We start from the raw sequence: 16,352 nt of genomic DNA, 5'->3' as shown, positions 1-16,352 counted from the left end.
TCTTTTGCTCTCGTCACTACCTCTTTTGGTTTTATTTTTCCTCCTCCTTTTCTCCATTTACCTCCATTTATCCTCCTGTCCTTGCTTCCTTATTTTGTAGTACTCTGTTTTTCCCTCGCTTCTCATTTTCTTCTCTTCTCTCCTTCAATAAAGACATGAAACAGAACCCACATTGTCTTTGCCTTTTCTCCTTTCCTTCTTTTCTGGGACGTTCTTTCTTTATTTCTTCTTCAATTTCTTTTTTCTGTTCCTCTATCTCCTCCTCTTCCTTCTCCTTTAATGCAGTCTAGTTAGTACTGAAAGAAGCTAGATTCTCGCTTTTACCAATCCCTCCCTTCCTCCTCCTCCTCCTCTTCCTCCTCCTCTTCTTCCTCCTCCTCCTCCTCGCGGGCTCTGCCAAGGGAGGAGGATTTAGTGTAATTGGGATTTAATTGTCCTCGTTACAATGGAAGGAAGGCTGAATTTTTGCATAACTTTGTGTAGATCTCTCTTAACCTTCTGTAAATTAGGGTTTAGGTGCAATTAGTGTGTGTGTGTGTGTGTGTGTGTGTGTGTGTGTGTGTGTGTGTGTGTGTAGTTTCGTGTTGTGTCACTGAAATCAGCCTTTGAATATAGACGATTGAATGCCGAGATCCAGCATTCCTTGAGGAGATCTGGATTCCAAAACTTTCCTTAAGACCGTATTGAAAAAAGGGAGCGAGTCAGGAATGCTGCAAATTTATTCTTCTCTTACTTCATCCCTCTCCCCTTTGCCGTCCCGAAAAAAAAGACTTATTGAAAATGTTATATGACTGAAAAAACGTCAAACAGAACTATAGTCTGTTCACGGAGCCTGTTCATCTGGCGCCTAGGCAGCGTTTGTTACGGCTCCTGTGATTGGCTGCACCCCTCCCTCACTCACATGCCATTCATGTCCGGCGTGACGCTACACACTTGTATTTTCTTCGTCATAGCTCGTCTCTTATTCACGACAGACCACTTTAGTTGGTACCGTTGGACTCAGCAGGAAATGTGATGAGTTGAAGTCACAAGACAGCTCCGAAATGTTTATAACACGGTTTACTTATCATCGCCTTTTTCAGCAGTCTTTGAACCAGGCTCGCCTTTTTAGTGCTTTTCTTATTCCAATTTATAACTAACTAATTTTTTATTCGTTCCTTATATTTTCTAGTTATATCTTTTCATTAACTTTTATGCCTGTCTTTTTTAGTGCTTTTCTTATTCCAATCTATAACTAACTAATCTATTTTTCTTTCCTTATATTTTCTAGTTATTTCTTTTTAGTAACTTGTGTGCTCGTCTTTTTGGTACTTTTCTTATTCCAATTTATAAATAACTAATCTATTTTTTCCTTGCTTTCCCAGTTATTTATTTTTTACTCATTAACTTCTATGCTCGTCTTTTTGGTACATTTCTTATTCCAATCTTTTTCTAACTAATCTATTCTTTGTTTCTTATTTTTCTAGTTATTTCTTTTATTAACCTCTGTGCTCGTCTTTTTAGTGCTTTACTTATTCCAATTTATAACTAACTAATCTTTTATTCGTTCCTTATATTTTCTAGTTATTTCTTTTCATTAACTTTTATGCCCGTCTTTTTTAGTGCTTTTCTTGTTCCAGTCTATAACTAAATAGTCTATTTTTCTTTCCTTATATTTTCTAGTTATTTCTTTTTATTAACCTGTATGCTTGTCTTTTTGGTGCTTTTCTTATTCCAATTGATAACTAACTAAACTATTCTTTCCTTATTTTTCCAGGTATTTCTTTTTATTATTTCTATGCTCGTCTTTTTGGTGCTTTTCTTATTCTAATTTATAACTAACTCATCTATTCTTCCCTTATTATCCAGGTATTTCTTTTCATTAACTTCTATTCCTGTCTCTTTGGTACTTTTCTTATTCCAATTTATAACTAAGTAATCTATTCTTCGTTCCTTATATTTTCTAGTCATTTCTTTTTATAACTTGTATGCCTATCATTTTGGTGCTGTTCTTATTGCAATCTATAACTAACTAATCTATTCTTCGTTCCTTATATTTTCCAGATATTTCTTTTATTAACTTGTATGCTGTCTTTTTTAGTGCTTTTCTTATTTCAATTTATAACTAACTAATCATTTTTTCTTTCCTTATATTTCCTAGTTATTTCTTTTAATTAACTTCTATGCTTGTCTTTTTTGGTGCTTTTCTTATTCCAATTTATAAGTAACTAATCTATTCTTCTTTCCGAATTTTTCTATTTACTTCTTTTTATTAACTTCTATGCTCGTCTTTTTGGTACCTTTCTTTTCTTTATTCCAATCTATAACTAACTAATCTATTCTTCGTTCCTTATTTTTCTAGTTATTTCTTTTCATTAACTTGTATGCTTGTCTTTTTTGGTGCTTTTCTTATTCCATTTATAAATAACTAATCTTTTCGTCTTTCCATATTTTTCTACTTACTTCTTTTCATTAACTTCTATGCTCGTCTTTTTAGTTATTTTCTTTATTCTAATCTATAACTAACTAATCTATTCTTCGTTCCTTATTTTTCTAGTTATTTCTTTTATTAACCTCTGTGCTCGTCTTTTTAGTGCTTTTCTTATTCCAATCTATAACTAACTAATCTATTCTTCGTTCCTTATTTTTCTAGTTATTTCTTTTCATTAACTTCTATGCTCGTCTTTTTGGTGCTTTTCTTATTCCAGTCTATAACTAATTAATCTATTATTTCCGCATTTTTCGAGGTATTTCTTTTCATTAACCTCTATGCTTGTCTTACTAAAGTATTCCTCGTTCCTTATATTTTCTAGTCATTTCTTTTTATTAATTTGTATGCTTGTCTTTTTGGTGCTTTTCTTATTCCAATCTATAACTAACTAATCTATTTTTCTTTCCTTATATTTTTTAGTTATTTCTTTTCATTAACTTGTATGCTTGTCTATTTTGGTGCTTTTTCTTATTCCAATCGATAACTAACTAATCTATTCTTTCCTTATATTTTCTAGTTATTTCTTTTGGGTTCATTTCTTATTCTAATTTATAACTAACTAATCTATTCTTCGTTCCTTATATTTTCTAGCTATTTCTTTTTATTAACTTGAATGCTTGTCATTTTTTGGGTTTTTCTTATTCCAATCTATAACTAACTAATCTATTTTTCTCTCCTTATATATTCTAGTTATTTCTTTTCATTAACTTATATGCTTGTCTTTTTGGTACTTTTCTTATTCCAACGTATAGCTAACAAATCTATTTCTCTTTCTTTATATTTTTCTAGTTATTTATTTTTATTAACTTCTATGCTTGTCTTTTTGGTGCTGTTTTTGTTGCAATCTATAACTAAGTAATCTATTTTTCGTTCCTTATATTTTCTAGTCATTTCTTTTTATTAACTTGTATGCCTGTCTTTTTGGTGCTGTTCTTATTGCAATCTATAAATTACTAATCTATTCTTCGTTCCTTATTTTTCTATTTATTTATTTTCACTAACTTGTATGCTTGTCTTTTTTTGGTGCTTTTTCTTATTCCAATCTATAAATAACTAATCTATTCTTTCCTTATTTTTCCAGATATTTATTTTTATTAATTCGTATGCTCGTTTTGGGGTACTTTTCTTATTCCAATCAATAACTAACTAATCTATTTTTCTTTCCTAATAATGTCTAGTTATTTCTTTTCATTAACTTCTATGCTCGTTTTTTGGGGGGTCTTTTCTTATACCAATTTATAACTAACTTATCTATTCTTCGTTCCTTGTTTTCGAAGTATTTTTTTTTATTTACTTCTATGCTTGTTTTCTATAGTGCTTTTCTTATTCCAATTGATAACTAACTAATCTGTTTTTCTTTCCTTATATTTTTCTACTTATTTCTTTTCATTAAATTCTATGCTCGTCTTTTTGGCACTTTTCTTATTCCAATTTATAACTAACTAATCTATTCTTTCCTTATTTTTCAAGTTATTTCTTTTCATTAACTTCTATGCTCGTCTTTTGGGGTTCTTTTCTTATTCCAATTTATAACTAACTAATCTATTCCTCGTTCCTTATATTTTCTAGCTGTTTCTTTTTATTAACTTGTATGCTTGTCTTTTTTGGTGCTTTTTAAAATTCCAATTCATAATTAACTAATCTATTATTCTCTCTATACTTTTCTATTTACTTCTTTTCATTAACTTCTATGCTCGTTTTTTTAGTACTTTCCTTATTCCAATCTATAACTAACTAATCTATCCTTCGTTCTTCATATTTTCCAGGTATTTCTTTTTATTAACTTGTATGCTGTCTTTTTTGTCCTTTTCTTATTCCAATCTATAACTAACTAATCTATTCTGCGTTCCTTATTTTTCTTTTAATTTCTTTTTATTAAGTTCTATGTCTGTCTTTTTGGTCCTTTTCTTATTCTAATCTATAACTAACGAATCTATTTTTCGTTCCTTATTTTTCTAGTTATTTATTTTTATTAACTTTTATGCCTGACTTTTTTGGTACCTTTCTTATTCCCATTTATAAATAACTAGTATATTCTTTGCTCCTTATATTTTCTAGTCATTTCTTTTCATAATTTTCTATTTACTTCTTTTCATTAACTTTTATGCTCGTCTTTTTGGTACGTTTCTTTATTCCAGTGTATAACTAACTAATGTATTCTTCGTTCCTTATTTTCTAGTTATTTACTTTCATTAACTTCTATGCTCGTCTTTTTGGTACTTTTCTTATTTCAATCAATAACTAACTAATCTATTCTTCCCTTATTTTTCCAGGTTTTTCTTTTCATTAACTTCTATGCCTGTCTGTTTGGTACTTTTCTTATTCCAATTTATAACTTAAGTAATCTATTCTTCGTTCCCTATATTTTCTAGTCATTTCTTTTTATTAACTTGTATGCTTGTCCTTTTTAATGCTTTTCTTATTCCAATTTATATTGGAATAGAACAGCACCAAAAAGACAGGCAGAGAAGTTAATGAAAAGAAATAACCGGAAAAATAAGGGAAGAATAGATTAGTTAGTTATAAATTGGAATAAGAAAAGCACCAAAAAGACGAGCATGGAAATAATAAAAAGAAATACCTGGAAAAATAAGGAAGGAATAGATTAGTTAGTTATAAATTTGAATAAAGAAGAACAAAAAAAAAAACAGGCATAGAAATTAATAAAAACAAATAAATAGAAATATAAGGAGCAAAAAATAGATTAGTTATTTATAGATTGGAATAAGAAAAGTACCAAAAAGACAGGCATAGAAGTAAATAAAAATAAATAACTAGAAAAATAAGGACCTAAGAATAGATTAGTTAGTTATAGATTGAAATTAGAAAAATACCAAAAAGACAAGCATAGAAGTTAATGAAAAGAAATAACTAGAAAAATAAGGAACTAGAATAGATTAGTTAGTTATAGATTGAAATAAGAAAAATACCAAAAAGACGAGCATGCAAGTTAATAAAAAGAAACACCTAGAAGAGTAAGGAACGAAGGATAGATTAGTTAGTTATAAATTGGAATAAGAAATGCACCAAAAAGACGAGCATAGAAATAATAAAAAGAAATACCTGGAAAAATAAGGAAGGAATAGATTAGTTAGTTATAAATTTGAATAAGAAAAGAACCAAAAAAAGACAGGCATACAAGTTAATAAAAAACAAATAAATAGAAATATAAGTAGCAAAAAATTGATTAGTTAATTATAGATTGGAATAAGAACAGCACCAAAAAGACAAGCATAGAAGTTAATAACAAGAAATAAAAAGAAAAATAAGGAACGAAGAATAGATTAATTAATTATAGACTGGAATAAGAAAAGCACCAAAAAGACGAGCATACGAATTAATAAAAAGAAATATCTGGAAAAATTAGGAAATAATAGACTAGTTAGTTATAGATTTTAATAAGAACAGCACCAAAAAGACGAGCATAGAAGTTAATAAAAAGAAATAAAAAGAAAAATAAGGAACGAAGAATATATTGGTTAGTTATAGATTGGAATAAGAAAAGTACCAAAAACACAGGCATAGAAGTTAATGAAAAGAAATACCTGGATAAATAAGGGAAGAATAGATTAGTTAGTTATAAATTGGAATGAGAAAAGCACCAAAAAGACGAGCATAGAAATAATAAAAAGAAATACCTGGAAAAACAAAGAAGAAATAGATTAGTTAGTTATAAATTGGAATAAGAAAAGCACTAAAAAAGACAGGTAAAGAAGTTAATGAAAAGAAATAACTAGAATATATAAGGAAAGAAAAATAGATTAGTTAATTATAGATTGGAATAAGAAAAACACCAAAAATGACAAGCATTCAAGTTAATAAAAAGAAATAGCTAGAAAATATAAGGAACGAAGAATAGATTAGTTAGTTATAAATTGGAATAAGAAAAGAACCCAAAAAGAAGAGCATAGAAGTTAATAAAAAGAAATAACTAGAAAATATAAGAAAAGAATAGATTAGTTAGTTATTGACTGGAATTAGAAAAGTACCCAAAAGACGAGCATACGAATTAATAAAAAGAAATATCTGGAAAAATAAGGAAAGAATAGATTAGTTAGTTATAGATTGGAATAAGAGAATCACCAAAAAGACAAGCATAGAAGTTAATAAAAAGAAATAACTAGAAAAATATAAGGAAAGAAAAATAGATTAGTTAGTTATAAATTGGAATAAGAAAAGTACCAAAAAAGACGAGCATAGAAGTTAATAAAAAATAACTAGAAAAATAAGGAAAGAAGAATAGATTAGTTAGTTATAAATTGGAATAAGAAAAGCACTAAAAAAGACAGGTATAGAAGTTAATAAAAAATAACTAGAAAATAAAAGGAACGAAGGATAGATTAGTTACTAGAAATAAGAAAAGCACTAAAAAAGACAAGCAACAAGTTAATGAAAAGAAATTACTAGAAAAATAATGAACGAAGGATACATTAGTTAGTTATCGATTGAAATAAGAAACCAAAAAAGACAAGCATAGAAGTTAATGAAAAGAAATAACTAGAAAATATTAGAAAAGAATAGATTAGTTAGTTATTGATTGGAATAAGAAAAGTACCCAAAAGACGAGCATACGAATTAATAAAAAGAAATATCTGGAAAAATAAGGAAAGAATAGATTAGTTAGTTATAGATTGGAATAAGAGAAGCACCAAAACGACGAGCATAGAAGTTAATAAAAAGAAATAACTAGAAAAATATAAGGAAAGAAAAATAGATTAGTTGGTTATAGATTGGAATAAGAGAAGCACTAAAAAAGACAGGCATAGAAGTTAATAAAAGAAATACCTCGAAAATAAGGAACGAAGAATAGATTACTTAGTTATAGACTGGAATAAGAATAGCACCAAAAAGACGGGCATACAAGTTAATAAAAAAATAACTAGAAAATAAAAGGAACGAAGGATAGATTAGTTAGTTATAGATTGGAATAAGGAAAGTACTGAAAAGACGAGCATAGAAGTTAATGAAAAGAAGTAAATAGAAAAATATGGAAAGAAAAATAGATTAGCTTGTTATAAATTGGAATAAGAAAAGCACCAAAAAGACGAGCATACAAGTTAATAAAAGAAATAACTAGAAAATAAAAGGAACAAAGGATAGATGAGTTAGTTATTGATTGGAATAAGAAAAGTACCAAAAAGACAAGCATACAAGTTAATGAAAAGAAATAACTAAAAAATATAAGGAAAGAAAAATAGATTAGTTAGTTATATATTGGAATAAGAAAAGCACCAAAAAGACGAGCATACAAGTTAATAAAAGAAATAACTAGAAAATAAAAGGAACAAAGGATAGATTAGTTAGTTATAGATTGGAATAAGAAAAGTACCAAAAAGACAAGCATACAAGTTAATGAAAAGAAGTAAATAGAAAAATAAGGAACGCAGAATAAATTAGTTAGTTATAGATTGGAATAAGAAAAGCACAAAAAAGACAATCATAGAAGTTAATAAAAAGAAATACCTGGGCAATATAAGGAACGAAGAATAGATTAGTGTGTTATAGATTGCAATAAGAAAAGCACCAAAAAAGACGAGCATTAACAATGATACAAATAAATAACAGAGACAAAATCGATAAAACAAACTGACCATAAGAGAATCAGTATAAAAAGCGAACATAACTGAAAAGGAAAAATAAATAAGACTGATGGGAAAGTGATGGAAATTCAAGTGGGTTCCGAGGCTCCATTGAAGAGTTTGAAAATGTGTTCCAAGAGTCTGGGAGAGGATCGCTTTGGAAGTCTTTGAGGAACCACTATTATAGACAGCCTTTAGCTACTGAGAGAGAGAGAGAGAGAGAGAGAGAGAGAGAGAGAGAGAGAGAGAGAGAGAGAGAGAGAGAGAGAGAGAGAGAGAGAGAGAGAGAGAGAGAGAGAGAGAGAGAATGGTCAAATAGATGATTAAATAAAAAAGATAGACAGACAGATAGCAGAAAGATAACAGATAGACAGAAACATATAGTAAGGCTGCCATACATACATACATACATACATACAAACATACATACATACTTATATACATACACACAGACAGAGAGACAGATAGACAGACAGACAGACAGACAGACAACGCTAAGATAGGCAGACAGGCATAGATACAGACAGATATTTAGTAGACAGACAAGACAGAGATAGTTAGACGGATTGACAGACAGATAAATAGACAAACGAACCGGCAAACAAAGGAACCAAACAGACGGACAGACAGACAGAGCGGAAAAATTAAAACAGAAAAAAACAAGAAAGAAACATGTAGAAAATTCGTCTTTTGAACCGCGTCAGGAACTTAAACGCAAAACAATACAAAACGAAAAAAACAAAAACAAAACATAAATAAGAAAACACTGAATCTGAACAAAGGAGAACCCGAGCAGGAGAGACAAAAGGCGGCAGAGGACAGACAGACAGGCAGACAAAAGCCGATGAAAGGAACAGCAGCTGATTGGGATGACAAGAAATGATGCAAATGAACGTAAAAGAAATGATTGAGGAATGGAAAGAAGTGAGTGGCGATTATCATTGGCGCTGAGAGTTGCACGAATCAGTAATTAGAGAGAGAGAGAGAGAGAGAGAGAGAGAGAGAGAGAGAGAGAGAGAGAGAGAGAGAGATTTAGTAAACAGACAAGACAGAGATAGGAAGACAGATTGGGAGATAGATAGAAAAACGAACCGGCAAACAAACGCTCCAAACAGACAGACAGACAGACAAACAGACAGGAAAAAAAATAAAGCAGACTTAGAAAACAAAACAAAAAAAAACATGTAAGAGAGAGAGAGAGAGAGAGAGAGAGAGAGAGAGAGAGAGAGAGAGAGAGAGAGAGAGAGAGAGAGAGAGAAACCAATTGACCATATTGTTTTTGTCTCTTTAATTATAAGGAAGCTAAAAATCGTCTGTCTGTCTTTATTTCTTCCGATTTTTCTCTTTCCCTCCTTCCCGTCTTTCTTTTCTGTCTGTCTTTTAACTGTCTATTTGCTCACCATTGTGTCTGTGTGTCTTGTTTTTTTGTTTTGTCTGTGTTTGTTTGTCTACCCATCTCTGTGTGTTTGTCTGTGTATATATCTATTTATCCTTTTTTATATACCTGTGTCTGTATGAGAGTGCGAGTGTTCTTAACTATTTCTCTGTGTGTCTGTGTCTGTCATTATGTCTGTCCGTCTGTCTGTTTCTCTCTCTTCCTCTCTCTCTCTCTCTCCCATCCTTATTGATTCTTTAGCACACAACTATTTCTCTGTTTGTGTCTCTCATTCTGTCTGCCCGTCTCTGTCTGTTCCTCTCTCTTCCTCTCTTTCTCCCACCCTCATTGATTCTTTAGCACAGACTGAGGAAAACCGTACCAGGAAAAGGAAGAGAAAGGGAGACGGAGGGGAAGGGACAGGATTGGAATCAACATTATTGCTCCATCAGAGGCATTCCAACTCCTTACGTTTCGATGGAGAGGCCTCGAGCACGCCGGGAACGGGATTGGATTACTTGATCTAAACCAGCGGAGGAAATTAGTAGCATCCCGGGCGGCAATAAGGGCTTGGGAAAAGAAAATAAGGGATTGAAACCGAGAATAGGGGATTGGGAAGGGGAACATGGGATTGGGGTCGAAGAATTATAGGAATGGGATTAGGAAACGAAGAGGAAAAGGATTAGGGAGTAGGTGGTTATGTTTGTGTGTTTTGGGAAGGAACGCAAATACCTGAGCGTGCCTGGAAAGGTGTTAATTAATAAGGTAATGAGACCAGGTGTGTTTAGGGCAAGGTAAGGTAAGGTAAGGTACAGGTAGATTCAAAGGTGAGGATGAAAGGGGGACATTTAATTAACAGGTATATATATGAATTTAGATGGACTTCAAATTAGGTTAAATACATATACACACAAAGACTGATATACATACATACACACATACATTCGTACATACATACACACAATTATATACACATACACATGCACACAAACATACATTTTTACATATATACATACTATCACACACACACACACACACACACACACACACACACACACACACACACACACACACACACACACACACACTTTGCACTTAACTCAAGAAGATATATAAACGGCCCCGCACGCTGCAATGCACACACTCACGCTAAATTTGAGTGCATTGGAGTGTGACGAGATGGGCTGGGGAGGAGTATGTGCGTGCGTGCGTGTGTGCGTGAGTGTGTGTAGGGGGGAGGAGATGAGGAAGTACATGGCTGGGTGAGTGGGTGAGTGGGGATGGTGGGAGGGATTAAGGAAAGGGAGTGGGATGGGAGAGGGAGGAAAGAGGAGGAGAGAGGAAAGAGTTGGGGATGGTGGGAAAAATTAAGGGAAGGGAGTGGGGATGGTGGGAGGTACTAAGGGAAGGAGAGGGAGGGGATGTGAGTGAGAGGGAGAGTAGAGCGTGGCAGGGAAAGGAGTGGGATGGACGAGAGAGGGATGGGAGAGGAAGGGGAGAGTGGGAGTGAGAGGGAGAGTAGAGCGAGGCAGGAAAAGGAATGGAATGGAAGAGAGAGGGATTGGAGAGGGAGAGTTAGAGGGGAGTGGGAGTGAGAGGGAGAGTAGAGAAAGGCTGGGAAAGGAGTGGGATGGAAGAGAGAGGAAGAGGGAGAAGAGAGAGAGAGAGAGAGAGAGAGAGAGAGAGAGAGAGAGAGAGAGAGAGAGAGAGAGAGAGAGAGAGAGAGAGAGAGAGGCAAGGATGAAGTGGCCGGGACTCAGTAATGGAAACTTCTTGATTTGGTTTGCATAATTCAACATAATATATAGATTCGACTCGGCGGAGAGGTCGTAGGGAATGAGCGAGGGAAGGGTCGTGCTGGTGGTGGTGATGGTGGTGGTGATGGTGGTGGTGGTGGTGGTGACACTGAATGGGTAGAGGTTATGGGTGGTGATAGGGGTTAATGGATCCATATGAGGGGAGGGAAGTGATGGGAGCTGATAAGAGAGAGCGAGTGAGAGGTAGATAGATAGGTGGACAGATATATAAAGGTAGATAGATAGAGGTAGATAGATAGATAGAGAATGATAACAAATAACAGAAAAGATAAAAAAAAGGAGTGAAGGAGAAATTATAGAAGAATTGATAGAAAATAATAATAATAGTAAGAAATGATGGAAAATATAAGAAAAAGACAAGAAAAGTGATGATAGAATTGATAGCAGATAGCAATGATAGAAATGAATATATATAGATAGACATATAGATAGACAGACAGATAAACAGACATAAAGACGGACAGACAGAAGTGTAGTCACGTTCCTTTATATAAACAAAACAAAAAAAAACCATTATGATCATTCTCTATTCCCTTTTATCTTCTTAATATGCTTTCAATCTCCATTCCTTTCCAATACCTCCTTTCTTCGTACCCTCAGCATCCCCCCCCCCCCCCCCACGTACCCCAACCACCTCTACGTACCGTCTTCCACACGCAGGCAACTTAACTGGACCCCTAAAAATACCATTATGTACCAAACCCCCGAATAATGTACCAAATAGTGTGTCAAATACCAAATACTGTACCAAATAGCGGATCATATACCAAATAGTGTACCAAACAGCAACATTCGTGTACCACCAAGAGTACCACCCCCAAGACGGTAAATTCCTCGTCTGGGCCAGCAAGAGGCTCGTCAAGGGAAGTAATAAGCCGCTTGGAAGGGTATGAAAGGGGGCGAGGGAGTCTGGAAAAGGAATAGGCAGGATAAGGGATAAGTTGGAACTAGGAGGGGGGTAGAGGGGGCTGGGAGGAGGATGGGAAGGGATATGAAGGGGGTGCAGAGAGCTGGGAAGGAGTCTGGAATGGGGCTAGGAAGGTAACCTGGAAGGGGGATATGGAAGGAAGGATAGGGAAAGGGATGGGTTAGGGGGCTGGAAGGCTGGGAGGGGTCATATTAAAGGGGGATGAAGGGGAATAGGTTAGGGGGCTGGGAGGGGACTGGCGAGGCTGGTAGGTGAGCAGGGAGGGTGTTGGGGGCTATGGGTGGTGGTGGGGGGGGGGGGGTGCTGGACCTTGGCTATGGGCTGGACGGTTCTAATTAGTCGGCTTTCAGCGTGATATTTCTTGCCGGCTGACGTGAAGACCGAGGGAGAGAGGGCCAGCGTGCTCCCTGTTTTTTCTCTCTCCATTTTCTTAATTATCTCCTTTTTTCGTCTCATTTTCTTTTTCTCCCTCAATTTTCCATTCTCCCTTTTCTTATTTTTCTCCCTCCCTCCCTCCATCCTTCCTCCTCCTATCTCCATCGACCTCATTATTTCCTTCTTTCTCTTCGTCTCTTTCCGACTCTCTGTAGTTTTTATTATCTTCTCTATTTCTCTTTCACTCCTTCCTTCCCTTCTTCCCATCTATCCTTTATTTACCTTCCTTTCTTCTCTCCCTTCTTTCCATGATACCTCTTATTTTCCTCTATTTTCTATTCCTCCTTTTCTCTTTCTCACTTCCTCACTCACTTCCGTCTGTCTTCCTTTTCCTTTATTCCCTCTCTTCTCTTCTTGTTTTTCTTTCTTCCTCATCACTCTTCCCTTCCTTTCCCTCTTTTCTTCCCTCCTTTCTCCCTCTTTTATTCCCATACTTTCTCCTTCTCTTCTGTTCTTACTTCCTGTTTCTCTCTTCTCCATTCTTCTTCTCTGCCTCCACCTTTCCACCTCTCTTCATGTTTTCTCTCTCCATTCTTCTTCTCGCCTTCCCTCTCTCCACCTCTCTTTTCATGTTTTCTCCCTCCCTCTGTTCTCTCTCTCCCTCCTTCTCTCCCTCCACCTTTCCCTCCCTCTCCATCTCTCCTTCCTCCTTCCAAGGCGCAGCACCGCAGTCGTAGATCTGCAAAATGAGGGAAAAAATAGGAAGATTTGAGTACAATGGTCTCGGAGGGAAGGAAGGAGGGAGTGAAGGAAGGAAGGAAGGAAGGAAGAAAGGATGGATGGAAGGAAGGATGGATGGATGAATTGAAGATAGGAAGGAGGGAAGGAAGGAAGGAGCGAAGGAAGGAAGGAAGGATTGCTGACTGGCTGGCTGGCTGGCTGGATGAATGAAGTGAAGGAAGGATGGTAAAAGAAATGAAGGAAGAAATGATGGAAAGAAGAGGAAGAGGAGAATAAGGGAAATAAGTAAGAACAGGAAGGTCAGGAGGAGAAGGAGGAGGAGAAAGAGGAGAAGGAAGAGGAGAAATAAGAGAAGCAAAAAACATTAGCAAGTTGAGATAGAAGAAAAAGAATAGTAAAAGAAGAAGAATGATAGATAGGAAACGAAGGAGGAAGAGAAGACGAATTAGAAGAAGGAAGGAGAACAAGAACAAGGAAGAAGAGAAGAAGATAAAGGAGAACAACAATATGGATAAATACATGGAGGAGGAGCCGTAGGAGGAGGAGGAGGAAGAAGAAGAAGAGGAGGAGGAGGAGGAGGAAACAGACTAGAAATACTTGCTTGGGAGGAATGTCGGAGGAATTGGAGGAGTTGAAGGCTGAGGGAGGGAGAGAGAGAGAGAGAGAGAGAGAGAGCAAGGGAGAGAGAGGGAGGGAGGGAGGGAAGGCGGAGAGAGAAGCCATTACGGATGTGGTAAAAAAGGAGGAGAAGGAGAAGAAAGCTGATGGAGAAGATGGAATTTGCAAGGGAGGAGAAGATTGGGAGGAGGCAAAAGACTGGAGGAAAGAATTAGGGAAGATGAGGAGGAGGAGGAGGAGGAGGAGGAGGTGTGGCAGAGTAGGAAGGAAGGAAATAAGGAAAGTAGCAGGGAGAGGAATTGGAGGAGGAGGAGGAGGAGGAAGAGTGAAGGATGATTTTAAGGAGGAGGAAGAGATGGAGGAGATGAAGAAGGAAAGAAAAAAAAGAGTACGAAATGGTGTCAGTGATTAAGGAGGAGGAGGAGAAGGAGGAGGAGGAGGAGGAGGATTAAGTGGAGGAAGAGGAGGAAAATGTGTGTGGTTGGGTGGAGAGAGAGCGAGAGAGGCATAGAAGAGTGGAGGAGGAAGAAGAGGAGGAGGAGGAGGAGGAGGAGGAGGATGGAGGGAAGATGAAGAGTAGGGATTGGTTTGCTCAGAGAGAGAGAGAGAGAGAGAGAGAGAGAGAGAGAGAGAGAGAGAGAGAGAGAGAGAGAGAGAGAGAGAGAGAGAGAGAGAGAGATTCCTATTATTATTATTATTCTCCTATTTCTTCCTAACCTATTCATCCCTATCATTGTCTTCCTCCTCCTCCTCCTCCTCCTCCTCCTCCTCCTGACGGGGTGATGTACGCTTCGTCAGATTAATTTGCTCCCTTCAGCGCCTCCGTCCTTATGCCTCGTAGCCCATGAAAGGGAGAAAGGGAGGAAAGGGAGGAAAAGGGAAGGAAGAATAGGAGGGAGAGAAGGAGACTTGGAGAGAAGGGGAGCAACATTAGGGAAGGAACATTGTGTGTGTGAGAAGGGAGAGGAGGAGAAGAGGAAGAAGAAAGGGAAAGGAAGAGGAAAGGAGCAGAGGAAAGGAAGAAAAGAGGAAGGGAGAAGAGAGAAGGGAGGAAAAGGGGGCGTTGTTGAAGGGTGTTGAGGTAGAGGAACAGGGAGAAAGAATGAAGAATGGGAGGGTTAGAGGGAGAAGAGAAGGGAGGGGAGAGTGAGAGGGAGGAGTTAAAGAGGAGATAAAGAAAGGGGAAGAGAGATAACGGGAGATGTTTGAGAATGGGATGGAAGGGGAGGAAGAAAAGGAGAAAGAAGAAAATGTAATAAAAACATAGAGAACATACACAAAGGAAAGAAAGGAGAGAAAAAAATAATAATAAAGGGAGAAAAAAGAAAAGACTCCCATGGAAAAGAAAACGGAAAAAAAACAAAAAGAAAAAAAAGAAAATGGGACAAAAAATAAAGAAAATGGGAAAAAATAGGAGTGAAACCATGAGAGAGAGAGAGAGAGAGAGAGAGAGAGAGAGAGAGAGAGAGAGAGAGAGAGAGAGAGAGAGAGAGAGAGAGAGAGAGAGAGAGAGAGAGGGCAATACAACCTCTCATAAAGAAAAGGTAGAAAGATGACACTAGATGACGCTGTGTGTGTGTGTGTGTGTGTGTGTGTGTGTGTGTGTGTGTGGCCGTAAAGACGAAGGGGCTGACGGGAGGGTGAAGGTTATTGTGATGGGGGGGAAGAAGGGAGGAGGAAGAGGAGGAGGTGGAGGAGGAGGGAGATAAAACGCCAAATATACGCCTACAGGGATGAAGGGAGGCAAGAAACACGGAAGAGGAGGAGGAGGAAGAGAAGGAGGAGGAGGAGGAGGAAGAAAATGAAGATATATTGGAAGAAGGAAGAAAGAGGAAGGATAAACAAAAGCACATTGGATAAAGACATAAAACAAGGAAGGAGGAGGAGAAGGAAGATTAGGAGAAGGAGGAGCAGGAGGAAGAGGAAGAAGAGGAAGGAGGAGATATTGGAGGTGGTGGTTTAAGAAGGATAAGAGGAAGAAGCAGAATGGAAGAGAGGAAAAGAAAAAAATAACAAAGAAAGGAAAAAGAAAATACGAAATGAAAGAAAATGGAAACAAAGACACACAAAGAGAAAGAAGAAGAAGAAGAAGAAAAAGAAGAAGGAAAAGAAGATGATAACACCCACCCACAAACACAAACATACGAGTAATAATTGGAAGAAAGAAGGAAAGAAAATTGGAAGAAAGGAGAAAGGAAGGAAGGGAGGAGGAGGAGGAAGAGGAGGAGAGCAAACAGTGACCCAGGAGAGACAAACACGTCCGATATATTGACAAACAGAAGCAGAGACATGATCGTAGGAGGCGGGGAGTAATACAGAGCGAAAAGAGAGGAGAAAAGAAGGAAACAAAGAATGAAGGAAAGATTGTCAGAAGAGAAGGATGTCAGGAAAGAAGGAAAAAGAAGAAATAAGAGAAGACAAGGAAGCGAATATGGGAAATAATGAAGGA

This window comes from Eriocheir sinensis, chromosome 26, assembly GCF_024679095.1.
Source record: "Eriocheir sinensis breed Jianghai 21 chromosome 26, ASM2467909v1, whole genome shotgun sequence".
Taxonomy (NCBI): Eukaryota; Metazoa; Arthropoda; class Malacostraca; order Decapoda; family Varunidae; genus Eriocheir; species Eriocheir sinensis.
This window is presented reverse-complemented; position numbering follows the sequence as displayed.